General features: G+C 33.9%; 12 annotated features.

Annotated features, from left to right (window-relative positions):
• Nucleotides 1-3,429: part of a mobile genetic element that runs on past the window's edge.
• Nucleotides 1,396-1,455: a tandem repeat.
• Nucleotides 3,425-3,428: a direct repeat.
• Nucleotides 3,429-3,593: a long terminal repeat.
• Nucleotides 3,429-13,507: part of a mobile genetic element that runs on past the window's edge.
• Nucleotides 3,430-8,278: a mobile genetic element.
• Nucleotides 8,278-13,507: part of a mobile genetic element that runs on past the window's edge.
• Nucleotides 9,900-9,935: a tandem repeat.
• Nucleotides 12,779-12,948: a mobile genetic element.
• Nucleotides 13,106-13,239: a mobile genetic element.
• Nucleotides 13,106-13,242: a mobile genetic element.
• Nucleotides 13,112-13,242: a mobile genetic element.

Below are 13,507 nucleotides of genomic sequence, written 5' to 3'. Positions count from 1 at the left end.
ACTACCCTGTAGGCCTATAGCTGTAGTCTATTACGTCCTAGGTGCGTTATTGCACCTATGCTATAGCTGCCTAAGTAAGCTCTATACCTTACTAGAGGTAGTCTAGGAAATAGACTACCTGTCCCTATAGTGTGTTCTAGCTAATAGTTAGTAGTACTGTTGTCTGTAGGAGGTCTATATTATAACTATAGAAAAGCAGGTTAGGACTAACCTTAGTAATTAAAGAGTTGCAATTATTAAGTGCAAGTTAGCAGGCTAGAAGATAGTTAGGCTAGTTATTCTGTTTAAAGTTAACTATAACCTATAGGACTACCTACACCTCTTAGTTAGCACACTTTGTCTCTCTGTCTGTCTAGAGGTAATAGGCTGTAAAGAGTAGCTAGTCTACCCCTATAAGGCTACACAGCGCTGTCTAAAAATTTCCTAGCTAGTCTAAGCTGTAGTCTGTAATTATAGCGCTAGAAAAGCCCTAGAACTACTACTATGTATTACAGAAGACCTTAGCATAATATTCTGTAGTTATAGAAGTTATTGCCTTAAGCTATATATACTTAGAGAGATAATCTATAATACCTTAGAGATAGCACAGTGCATCTTTATTAGCCTAAGGGAGGTTAACTATAAAGTCTATTAAAATCTAGAACTAAAAACAGTTAGTAATAGGCAATACCTAGAGTAAGCCCTACTGTTAGCGCTGTAATATATATGCACTAAAACAGTAGTAGTTATAGATATAATACTAAACATCCTATAATATCTCTTTCTAATAGAGGTTGTGTCTAACAATGTAGAACGTGGCGTTAGCACCTAGATAGCCTATTAGGTTAGATTTGTGTGCCCTTTAGATTATTTAAGTTATAAGTAGCTTCTAATGTAGAACCTATATAACCCTATGCTATAGCAGCGGGCTATAAGCACTAAGTATGTAATCTGCAATTTACTAAGTAGTCTTAGCCTTAGGAGGGAACTAGTAGGCCCTATTGCAGATAGCAGACAGGCGCGCTATATACCCTACATCCTACTAAACACCTTTATCCTATAGTAATTATATATATATGTTAATAAAAAGTAGAAGTATACTAGGGCCTAGTATACTAATTGCTAATACTAAAACTAGGGTTATTATCTTATAGACCCTCTCTAACCTCCTATTATAGTCCTGTTCCTAGTAGCTTAGCACATCTAGTTAGGCTGTAAGGCGCCCTAGACAGAAGCAAAGGTAGAAATAGAACTTTAACAGCTCCTCTACCTCTTAGTGCTGCCTCTTACCTAGCCTGCGCGCTGTAGTAAAGTACTAGAGATTCTTATAGTTAGTTAGGATAGTAAACAGCCTAGCAACAGACCCTAATTTAGCTGCCTTGACTTTTAGGCACTTTATAACAGTAGTTAACTCCTTATTATAGATAGTATAGTTCTATTATTCTGTTATAAGTATAGTAGAGTAGTATACTACAGAGTAAAGCACCTTCCTATACTATTAAGAAAGGCAGCTACCTAACGCCTTACTAGAGCAGTCTGCCTCTAGTAGTATCTCTTACTTAGGGTTCTACTAGGCTAGAACTAGTTCTGTTATAAATATGTTCTTTAGCTAGTAGAATGCTACATCCTCCTCCTGCCCCTACTAGAACAGGATATCCTTTCCTGTAAGCTAATTAAGTAGGGCAGTAATATTAGAGAGGGCTAGGATAAAGTTCTAGTAGAAGTTTGCAAACCTTAGGAAACTGCGGACCCTACGTAAAGACTGTAAGGCTTCCTAATTACAGATAGCCTTAACCTTCTTAGGATTAGAATAAATATCCTTTCTAGCTTGTATAATATATCTTAGGTAGTAAACCTTTTTTGTTATAAACATGTACTTCTTAGGATCTAAATACAGCCTTACATTACGTAGGAGTGTAAGGACTCTACTAACCTTCCCTAAGTAGTCTGTTCTAGATCTGCTACTATGAATAAGGACATTATCTAGGTACGCAGTAGCATAGTTGCCTAATATCTCCTAAAGCACGCTGTTAATGTAACGCTAGAAGGACGCTAGTGCTCTAGCCAGGCTAAATAGGCAGACTAGCTACTTAAAGAGCCTTAAATAAGTATAGAATATAGTAAGGTGCTTATCCCCTTCTACAACACAAATCTAGTAGAATACTATATAGATATTAACTTTAGAGAACTAGCAGGTACCCTCTAGTGTACGCAACGTCTCCTTAATAAGAAGAAATAGGTACTAGTTAGCAATTATAATACTATTAAGTACGTAATAGTCTACGTACATACACCACCTGCTAGAGAACTTTTTAACTAGTAGGACTAGAGCCCCTACTAGGGAAGAGGAGGTGCAGATCTACCCCTTATCTATTAGTGCTAACACTTACTTCTATAGCTTAAGTAGCTAGTCCCTTAGCATGTTGTACAGAGGGCCCTAGGGGGGAGGCTCCTCCTTCCTAGACTAGTTGCGTTGTAACTGTATATAGTAATCTATCCAGCCCCTATATAGAAGAAGGCTAGAGGCCTTACTCTTATTAAATAGGTCCTAAAACTAGACTAACTTAGGAGGAAGAGGGTCTACCTCCTCTGCTGTCCCTTACGCTCCTAGGGATTAAACTAAGAGGATTTTAGTAATGTTATAGAGGCTTATAGAGACAAACTAGTCTATATACAGGTGCTCCTAGAGTCTATTAGCTAGGGTCTTATTAAGCTTAGTTACTAATAGAAGAGCTACCTAAATATTTACTATATGCTATAAGAACTTAAAGACTATAAGGTTCCCTACCTGTTATATCCTTAGTGTACCCTTTCTTATGTCTAATACTACGCCCTTACGTTAAAGCTATAGCTTCCCTAAAATAATATGCTAGCTTAGACCTAGTATTATGTAGGCAACTGCCTATAAGTGCTACCTGTCTAAGTTATACCTAAACAGGACTAAATAGGAGATTATGGACTTTCTACTAGTGCCTACTACTTATACTAAGCGTTATAGCAGCACCTTAATAAAGTCTCCTTCTAAGTGCGTAGTAAAGATATTACTTACTACGCTAAAGTATTTACACCCTAAGTCTACTAGTATGTTAGCCTAAATTACCCTATTAATAAATAATAGAATGTAGAATAGGGGCTTGTCTATAGAGTCTGTAATAGCTTCCCTAGCAGCCTATAATGCCTCTATACTAGTAGTCTCCTCTACTAATATACTTCTATAGCGCTTCTAACTTAGACTTATATTAGAAGTAGCTAGTTTCCCCTATATAAACTAGCCTCTTTTTTACCTAAGATTATTACTGCCTACACTGTAGTTACTACTGTGTTGGCGTAATCCTAGTAAATATGTCCCTCTTTGCTGTAATAGGTATATAGGTTAGCCTTCTAGCATTACTAAAATACCTTATGAGGAACCTACATAGCCTAGTTAGGAGCAGACTACATCTAACCTCTTGTTAGATAATATGCTTAATGTGCAAAGATGATGATAAAGGTGATTAATTTATAATTATCTATCTTAATAGCTGATTTTATGTGTGTGTGCCGCTAGCCCCTAAGTTAACTAAGGTTAACCCTAAAACCCCTAACTTGGTTCAGTAAGCTTAGTTATCTGACACACCCCCTTAGCTTTAAGGCCCCTTAAAGCTAGACACAATTAGCTATTATTATACTTCTAGGTTAGCAAGCTTTTAGTTAAGTAATTCTATCTAGGTGTTAGCTAGCTTTCTTTGTTTAGTATGTTTCTCTAGTCCTAGCTGCCTTAGGAAGGTTAACTACTTGCTTACAGGCAGAGCCTTTGTAAGTCTGTTAGCTAACATCTTAGTAGATAGGACATAGGTTACTATTATAGTGCCTTTATCTGCCTCTTATTATAGCTAGTAGTTGTAAATGTCTATATATTATAGTTTAGTTTAGAGTTTTAAGCCTTCTTTGTTAATTAATTAGATAGTCTAGGTATTATTATATTAAATAGTAATTGTTAATTATAGGAGGTGTATGCTAAGTTCTAATAGTAGTTATAAGATAAAGACAGCTTCCTTAGCTACCTGTGCTAAAGCAAGTAGCTCTACTTTAGTTGTTAATGTAGTAACTGTGTCTTGTTTATTAGCTCTCTAGGCAATAAGTCCTTTATATAGTTTAATAGTATATCCTTAAAAGCTCTTCCTATTAAGAGTATTATTAGCAAATAATGCATTACTAGCAACTACTAGGTGCTTGTTTCCTCTAAAGGTAAGGGACAGGTCTTGTGTTCCTTGTAGGTACAATAGTACTTAATCTGCTGCATTATAGTGCTGCTGTCTAGGGTTAGTTAGAAATTATGCCAGCCTAGATGTAGCAAAGGTAATGTTAGGCCTAGTAGTAACTGCAGTAAAGAGGAGAGATCTAATCTTTCTCTAGTATTTATTAATATCTAATACTGCAGCTTCCCCCTTATTTAGTAGAAGCTTAATACTTAATATTAGTGTGTTTTGTTGTATATGTGTCTTATCTACTATAGAGCTAATTTTATTAATGTATAACGCCTGTAAGAGGAGGATCCTTAGGTTGTCTTAATCTCAGGTTCTCTCTACTCCTAGAAACTATTGCAGATTATTTCCTCCTGTAACAGAGTATCTGTTAGTAATATAGCTAAGGACCTTATCTGCCTTATATTTTCTAGTTAGGTAATAAGCTATAATAATATTGTCTACATAGAAGAAGATAGTAACTCTATTCTTAAGTAAGTAGTAGGGTTTATAGGGAATAACTATAAATCTATAGCTTATTAGAGTAGATATAAATTCCTTCTGCTAGAGAGGTAGAGAGATTCTAAGTCTTTATAGTGCCTTGTGTAGCTATAGAACTATACCTAGTTTCTAATACCTATATAGCATCCTTATATAGACTTCTCTATTAATTAATATATAATAGAAAGCATTTGCAATATTAAACTGCTTAAGTTCAAGCATATGTGCTGCTAAAATTGCTATAAGCCTTCTTAAGGACCTGCTAGCTAGTGTTGCTGCGTAGGTATCTTTAGAAGTAATATTTTATTACTAGTTACTCTAGACTACTAGTTGCGCCTTATATTTAAGTAGGTAGTAGTTCTTATTAAGCTTATACGTGTATACCTATATACAGGTAAGTATCTAATACCCTACTACCTTAATCTTTATTAGGGGTACTTTAGACTATAACTTGATATTCTAATAGCTGCTAAGGTGTTCTTGCTTAGCTTCTTTAAACTATTTATAAAGCAGGTAGTCCTCTAGGTTTAATTATGATGTTAGCTCTAGTAATAGTAAGCTTTAATAAGGCTTAAGCCCTTTTATTAGTATTTGTTTTAATCTAGCCTTATTAATATTATTGCCCTAGTATATGCCTATGTATCTGCCTTATATGCTAGCTATAAATACAGCTTTCTATAGGATAGTTTATAAAGTTCCTTAAGATTGCGCTAGCGTTAAGTCTAACTAATTAGCAGTTAACTAGTGCCACCTGCTAACTCCTAATTAGCTGTTACCTCTTTCTAACTAGGATAATAACAAAATATATTTATTAACAACGTAACAAGTAGCGGAGTTAGAGGAGGAGTTAGATATATATGTCTAGCTTTCTGTTTATTATTGTATTCTAGTTAATGTTCTATAGTATTTAAGTATGTAATAGTATTGTCCTTATAGAATAACTAGATTTTAGCCTTATTTTAGGGTAGAGGTAGAAGCTCTACGCTGCTTGTCTATATTACTATCTCTTTAAGAGTGCTATGCATAAGGTTGTCTATTAGGTCCTAAGTCTAGCTACTAAAGACAGTATCCATATTAAAGATTACATCTCTTATACTAATAACTTTTGCTAAGGTTAGAATCTATACCTAATATATGTTTAAGGATTAGTATCCTACTAGGTATTCTACCTATACTCTTAGGTCTAGTTACTAGAGTTATAATTTTCCTTAAAGGGTGTTACTTATAAGAGTAAAGGCTTTACACCTATACACTTTTAGATATACCTAGTTTAGTTTCCTACTTTATATGTTTAGGCTAGCTAGTTAAGCTATATAGGTAAAGAACACATTATAGAGTGTTTTCTAGTTATTTAATAACCTTAGTGTTTAATTGTATAGGTAAACTGCTGTCCTTATAATCTCTAGCTACATTTCCTATAGTAGGTTTGCGTCTAATTTTATAGTGCGTACCTTATCTTTTATTACACACCCTAAGCGTTTAGCACCTCTGTTCTATACTTAGGTGTCTAGTGTAGAAGGCTTAAGCCTAATTAATTATGCAGCGCACTATCTTAATACTTCTAGTTTTATTATAGTAATTTTACTATCACACTTAATTACCTTAACCTAGATCTTATATTATTTTAACAGGAATTGTGTAAGAGTGTCTAGGAAGTAGATAATTATCTTTCTTACTTAATTATCTTTAAAATAGAAGTCCTAGAGGAAGCTAGATTGCCTATTAATAGTAAGTAATTAGCTCTTTTTCTTAGTACAGCTTCCTTCTTTATATAAGTGGAAGTTAATTGCTATGCGTTCTTCTAGTCCTTTATCGCTTATTTATAGTATTTAACTAATTTACCTCTTAGTCTTAGCCTGTTTATAAGCATTATATTAGACTGTAGTAATACCCCTAACTCTTACCCCCTAAGATTGTTAGATAAGGTGTTTAATAGTAGCAGCTCTAGGGTGCCCTATTTGCTTAGGCTATAGTAGAGCAGTAGCAGTCTTAAGTATTTAGCTTTATATTAATTGTATTACAAATACTGTCTATAGTTATTCCCTAAGTACCTATTATCCTTATTATTTATCTAAGGATTTAATAGCTGTGTTATCTACTTATCTAAGGTAAGTTAGATCTCCTTTTTTGTCCTACTAGATGCCCTATTAACGTAGTTGTTAGAGTAAGATAGGGTTGCAAAGTATTTCTAGGCACTATGCTACGTTGTGTAGTTTAAGAGTAGTTAGTTAGCTTATATTTAATAGGTAGAGATAGACAGTGCTATATCCCTGTATCTATACCTAGGAGTTCCCTGCCAATAGGTAGTTGTTTAATGCAGGTAGAGTAAGGTCTTATATCTAGTCCTTGTTGTTTATAATATAGATTATTAATCCTAAGTTAAGAATAAAGAAGTTTCTAAGAGGGTAGCTTAGTATCTCTATATTGTATAATTCTTTAACTAGACTTATATTAATTATTAATATCTTCTATCCCTATAGTTATTCTAGAGGTACCTCTAGTGTTTAGGATATCTTAATAGCTAGTGTCTTGGTACAAGCTTATTTTGCAGATCTAACTTAATCTTAAAGTTTAGTATTTTGTTCTATCCTAAATTATACTATCTTAGCAATTCTATTATATAGGGTAAACTATTCTAGTGCTTTATCTTTATAGACGTAGTAGTAAACTTCTTGTCTATAGCGTTGTCTATAAGCAGGGCATTTTACTCCTCTAGCTACTGCTGTATCCCCTCTTAGAGACTGCTTAGATGTAGTTATTTAACTAATATTCTGTTTTTAATAAGGTCTTCCCTAACTCCCCTGTATAGTAGGAGTAGATAATATATCTTTAATAACCTAAGAGGCGTCCCTGTTAGTATCTAGGATAGATTTACTACTAGTAGTAAGAGTTAAGTTGTTCCCTACAGCAAAGGCGCCCCTTTACTGTCTCCCCTTAGGGTAGTACTTACTTATATGCTCTTAGAAGCGTTTTATTATTTTTTTATAAGTTATATTTTGTTCTTATCTGCTATAGGCCTAGAATACTGTTACCTAGGTTAGCGCTATCTTTATTACTAAATCTAAGAAGTCTAAGATAGTGTCTTATATATTTTATATTTTAGCAACACCCTCTATTTTAGCGTTAGTTATAGTATAATTATACTTAAGAAGCTAGGTATCCTAGCTTCTAGGTTGTCTTATTAGTTTAAGGGCTGCTAGGTATTAGTAGCGTGCGCGTAATTATTCTTCTTTAGCATTAATACTAACTATATATTTAAGGCTAATAAGCTATTTTTAAATTAATTTACTTAGATAGCAGTAGTTCTTTATAAGGTAAGGTAATACTAAGCTTTAGATAAATATTACTACCTTATCTAGGTTAGCTTATTCCTTGCAGTAGTCCCTATCCGCTATCTTGTAGGATTTAAGGCAGCTCTTCTAATAGTTATTATCTTCCTTCTATGCCATTAGGCTGTTAGCTAATAGTTTAGATAGGATTTTAGGAAGCTAAGGGTTTCCCTGTTTATTATTACTAAGGGCTGGCCTCCTCTTATAGTTAGTAATATCTAGGGCGTTAGGTACTTGTAGCTTAGTTGTAAAGAGTGTACAAGGCGATCACGAGGGAGGATAGGGTTAAAGAGGATAGTAGGTGTATTAAGGTACGTAGTATGTAGTGACAAGACTAATTGCTAGAGTATTAGCAATAACCTCTGACACCTTTATATAGTCTAGGCTGGCTAGCCCTATAGTAGCTTACCAAGACTAGTAGAGGTACCCCTAGGCCCAGCGCCTAACAATGCCTCCCTTCTCTAGATTGTTTGGCTTAAATAATAGTATAATTGGCAATACTGTATTATTTTAGCCTAGCTTTAGATATATTTACTCTGTCTATCCTGTTATAGCTAATTCTAACTAGTTTTAGGCATTTTAGACGCCTTGTAAGGCTAGATAAGGCTTAATACTAATTCTGCCTTTACCTAGTAAAAGTTAAACAGAAATCCTCTCTTACCTCTCACTTTACCTCTAGGGTCTAGGTAGCTGTCTGCGCAGGCTAAAGCTCTAACTAGGTAGCTAGCAGCATATAGGCTATCTATACCCCTAGTTTTATTAGTTACTACTACATCCTACTTTATTTTAGTAAGTACTAACCTATTCTATCTAGCACTTTTATAAGGATAGCTAAGGGATTTTCTAGGTCTTTCTAGCACGTTCTAACACGTTTTAGCAGATAGCACCGCATAAGACGCCTTAGTAACCTTTTTAGACTGTTCCTAACTGCTACCGCCTACTACTAATGTTACTAACTGTTACTAACTACTATTTGCTATAGCTGTTATGTTAATACCTGCTTGCTGCAAGATTAACATTACTAAGAATAGTAGGACTGCTAAGCAGTGCTGTATGCTCTGCCTCTACTACATTACTAATAGTAATATGCATAGGGACTATTGTTTCTCTGCTAACCTAGCTTTGTAGGGTAGCCTACGTTATAGGGACGCCTAGGCCTACTACTGCAGAGAGTGTTATAATAGCAATAGGAATTGCCTATTAGTACGTGTTTTGTCTCCTTTTAGCTTATTTTAGCATCTTTTAACACATTTAGGGCCCTAATAAGTACGCTAACAGCTATTTAAGGCTTTCTAGCAATATAGCGCGCCTTTACTCTAGTTACTGCCTAGTTACTACTACTTATGCCACTATTGTTAATACTGCTAGAGTTAAGACCACCCCTATAACACCTGCTACTACTACGCCTATGTCTATTAACAAGAAGACTATAATAGGTAAGTCTATTATTAACTAGGCTAGCTTGTTACTAGGTATAATTTAAGAGTACGTTCTATCTCTTTTAGGCTTATTATAGCATAATCTAACCTTTATAGAAACTATTTACTATAGGAAGAGCTACTTATACTTTATAATAGTAACACTTACGCACATAAGTTAACCTTATCTAGCATCTACGTTAAGAAGTAAAATTAATCTAAGGCTAGCGCTGTTAAGGCTAAGATAAAGTAAAAGAAGATGTTAGAGGAGAGCAGTACCAAGTCTAATCTAGATGCGACTATTACCCCCTGTAAGAAGGTATTATAGCACGTTTTAACCTATTTTAATAATGTCTAACTTCTTTTAGTTAAAGTACTAGATTACAGGCACTAGAAAGACCCTTAGTTAACTCTAGGAGGAGCGAGAGGAACAGGAGGCTGCTAAACAGGCCGCCGCTAACGCTGCCGCTGCTGCTGCTGCTGCTAAGTAGCCTTATAGTAGTTGTAAGGCTGCTACTTATACCTGTAGTAGAGGTTATAGTTAATAGATGTTCCTTATAATAGAAGGTTTAGATTAATAATACCTAAGTTTATAGTTAGTAGATAGTTTTAGGCTAATATAGCAATTAGGTGCATTACACTCTTAGATAGTCTAAATAATACTAGGAAGGTGTTCTTCTATACTAATTCTCCTATATTTGTTTATAATTATAACTATATAATATAGCATGTAACTTTCTTTATCTCCTTATATTAGAAATAGCTATAATAGGCTAAAAGATATCTGCTTTAGCTAGTCTGTATTCCTTAGGGTAAGGTAGGGTTACATTTTCCCTTAGCGTAAACTATTAAATACTTATTAATTAAAAAACCCCTATAGGGAAAAATTATAATTAAGTAAAGGTATTTAGCCTTTTTAGTCCCCCTCTTTTTTAGACTTTAACCTTAACGTCTTATTATGCAGTCTAAGCAGTTACTTTATAGTTTTCTAGTATTATTTTAGTACTTCTTTAGAAAGATTTGTGCTAATTTCCTAGGAGTTTTCTAATTTAGGGAATCTGTCCTACTTAATAAGGTATTCCTACTGTCTGTTGTCTAGTTACCTTCTGTTAAGGACTTTCTCTATATCCTACAACTTCTCTTCCCCTTTAACTATAGGTTCTTGTATTTATTCCTATATAACTAGAAGTTAGCTTCTTAGTGTGTATAGGTCTAGCAGTAACGCATAGAGTACTAGGTAGATCCCTTTTATTTCTAGCAGGTCTACTCTATATATACTAGGGCCAATCTAGGCTGTAATAGTCCTAGGTCCTAGGTATTTCTAGTCTAGCTTCTTTTTTAGGCGTACTGTCCTAATGTTCTTACTAGAGACTAGTACTTTGTTGCCTACTTTAAAGGGTGCTAGTAGTTGTTTCTTATCTAAGTGTTTCTTTTAATACTTGTTTAACCTTTCTATATTTGCTTTACAGGTAGCCTGTAAGGTAATAACTCTAGCAGCTAATTCCTTTATAAGGGGAGATTCTCCACTTTTTAATGCTAAAGTAGGCTAATCTATGCTCCTTAGATCTATACTGTAATAGGCTTAGAAAGGTGTTATATTTATAAATACGTAAATGCTATTATTATACGTAAATTCTGTAATTAAAATCTGTAGGGCCTAATTGTCTTATTCTAGAGTATAATAGCAATATAAGTACTGTTTAAGAGTCTAATTTTACCTTTCTATTTAGCTACCTGTCTAGAGATAATAGGCCAACGTTAAGACTTGTCTTTAGTTAAAATAGTAGTTAAAGGTTTCCTACGTCTTTAAGTTTATTAGTAGCCCCTAATCTAAGATAATTTATGCTAGCGCGCTATGTAAGCAGATAATTTCTCTAATCTAGGTATGTACTAGGTCTTTTCTATCCTAATTAGCCCTAGCTAGTATATAGTGTAATATTTTAGTTAATTTGTATACTACTACTAATATAGAGTTATACACCAGCCTAGCCACCTTACTAGAAGGTAATTCTATAATAAAATCTATTGTTACGTTCTCCTATAGTTAGCTTAGCACTAGTAAAGGTTATAATAACTTGTACAGTTTGTGTTAGGTAGCAGTTAATCTCCTATATACTAAATAGTTGTAGTAGTAGTTAGATACATCCTTATTAATGCCCTTTTAGGTATATCTGCGCTAAATCTTCTCTAAGGTCCTTTATGCTCTAAAGTGTCCTAATATTAGGTTATTGTAATGTTCTTTAATAACTTACACTTTATCTTTTAGCCTTATAAGTAAGATACACCTCTCCTTAGCTGTATTATGTTTTTCTAGGTTATTTTGTCCTATTTTAATGTTACTTAACTCTTTTTTAGTGCTAGAGAGTTTGTCTGTGTTGTCTAAGCCTGTTGTTAGCTCTGTCTAACTATTCTCTCTTAATTCTTTTCTTTTAAGATCCCTTATATCCTTTCTTCCTTTTATAGATAAATAAAGGGTTATAGCTGCTACTAGGGGAGTATTAGGGTTCCTCCTAGTTAGGATCTCCTAAAGTGGTTATATAAAAGCCTTATTATACTTTTATAAGAGGTCTTAAGCCTCTCTTATATAATTAGGACGCTGTAAAGGTCTATCTACAGGGTTTATAGACCTTAGGTAATAAGTAATTATAAAGTTAATCTTAGATAACACTAAGTATACCCTTACTTGCTAATAGCTAAGAACCTTTGTCTCTATAAACTATTTTAGGTTTTAGTAATCTATTAAGATCTTAAAGAAGGTACTGTCTAAGTATCTTTGCTAATGCTGTAGGCTCTAGACAATTGTAAGAAGTTCCTAGTTATAAGTATTATAGTTGTACTCTACTTAGATTAACTTCTTTAAATAGAAGTCTATAGGCCTCTATTAGGCTAGCTTCCCCTCCCTAGGGACTAGTTAACTAAGGATTTATAAGATAGCGCCTCTAGAGGTATCTACTTCTATCCTAGTCTGTCTCCTAGGTACAAAATAAACTAAGATAGGTACGTTAATAAATAAATCCTTTATATTCTAGAAAGCTTATAGGGATTCTTTGCTTAGCTTAAGAGGCTAACTCTCCTCCTTCCTTATTACTTAACCAGATTTAGCCGAATTTAGCCCTTTCTAGGTTAATTAGGTTAATAGCAAGGCTAATTTAGAAAACCCTGTAATAAATCTCTAATAGTAGTTTATAAAGCCTATAAATACTTAGATATTACAAACTATACGCAGGATTAGCTATTCTTAGATTCTTTTAACCCTGTCTAGGTTAATACTTACTCCTTTAGGTAAGACTATATACCTAAGGTACTCTATATATTAACAGTGCTATTTACACTTCTCTAAGCGTATATAGAGGTTTACTTTGCAAAGCCTCTCTAAGACCTCCTTAACATTTCTAATGTAGTCTTCCTCTGTCTTAGAGTATACTAATATGTTGTCTAGATACATAATATAAGTTATATTAACTAATCCTATTAGTGCCTTATTTATATAGGCCTGAAATTAGGCAGGAGCATTTATAAGTCTAAACAGCATTACTGTGTACTTAAAATATCTATACCTAGATTAAAAAGCAGTCTTCTACTTATTCCCTATCTTAATTTAGATATAGTAATATGCCTTATATATATCTAGTTTAGTATAGAACTTAGCTTACGCTAGTTGTTCTAGTAACTCTATAATTAGTAGTAATAGATAGTAGTTTTTAACTATTATCTTGTTTAGACCTCTATAGTCTACATACAGTCTTAGGTTGCTGTCTTTCTTCTTTAAAAAGAGAATAGGCGCCCCTACTGGCAACCTTAAGTGTTATATCTAGCCACGTTGTAGATATTCTGCTAGATACTTTCTAAGTATCTCTAATTCTGTTGCAGATAGACTGTATAACAGTTAGTAGGGGGAAGTAGCTCCTTCTACAATATTAATTGCTAGGTTGTGCTCTCTATGCTCTAGTAGGACCTAAGCATTATCCTCTAATCCTAAGTACGCATATTTACAATACACTTCTAGAATTAGGCTCTTTTTAGCAGATATTAGGTTATATGTACCTACTAAGTTTAC

The sequence above is a fragment of the Ascochyta rabiei genome, chromosome 12 (assembly GCF_004011695.2).
Source record: "Ascochyta rabiei chromosome 12, complete sequence".
Lineage (NCBI taxonomy): Eukaryota > Fungi > Ascomycota > Dothideomycetes > Pleosporales > Didymellaceae > Ascochyta > Ascochyta rabiei.
The sequence above is the reverse complement of the archived record's forward strand: the minus strand, read 5'-3'. Positions and strand labels throughout refer to the sequence as shown.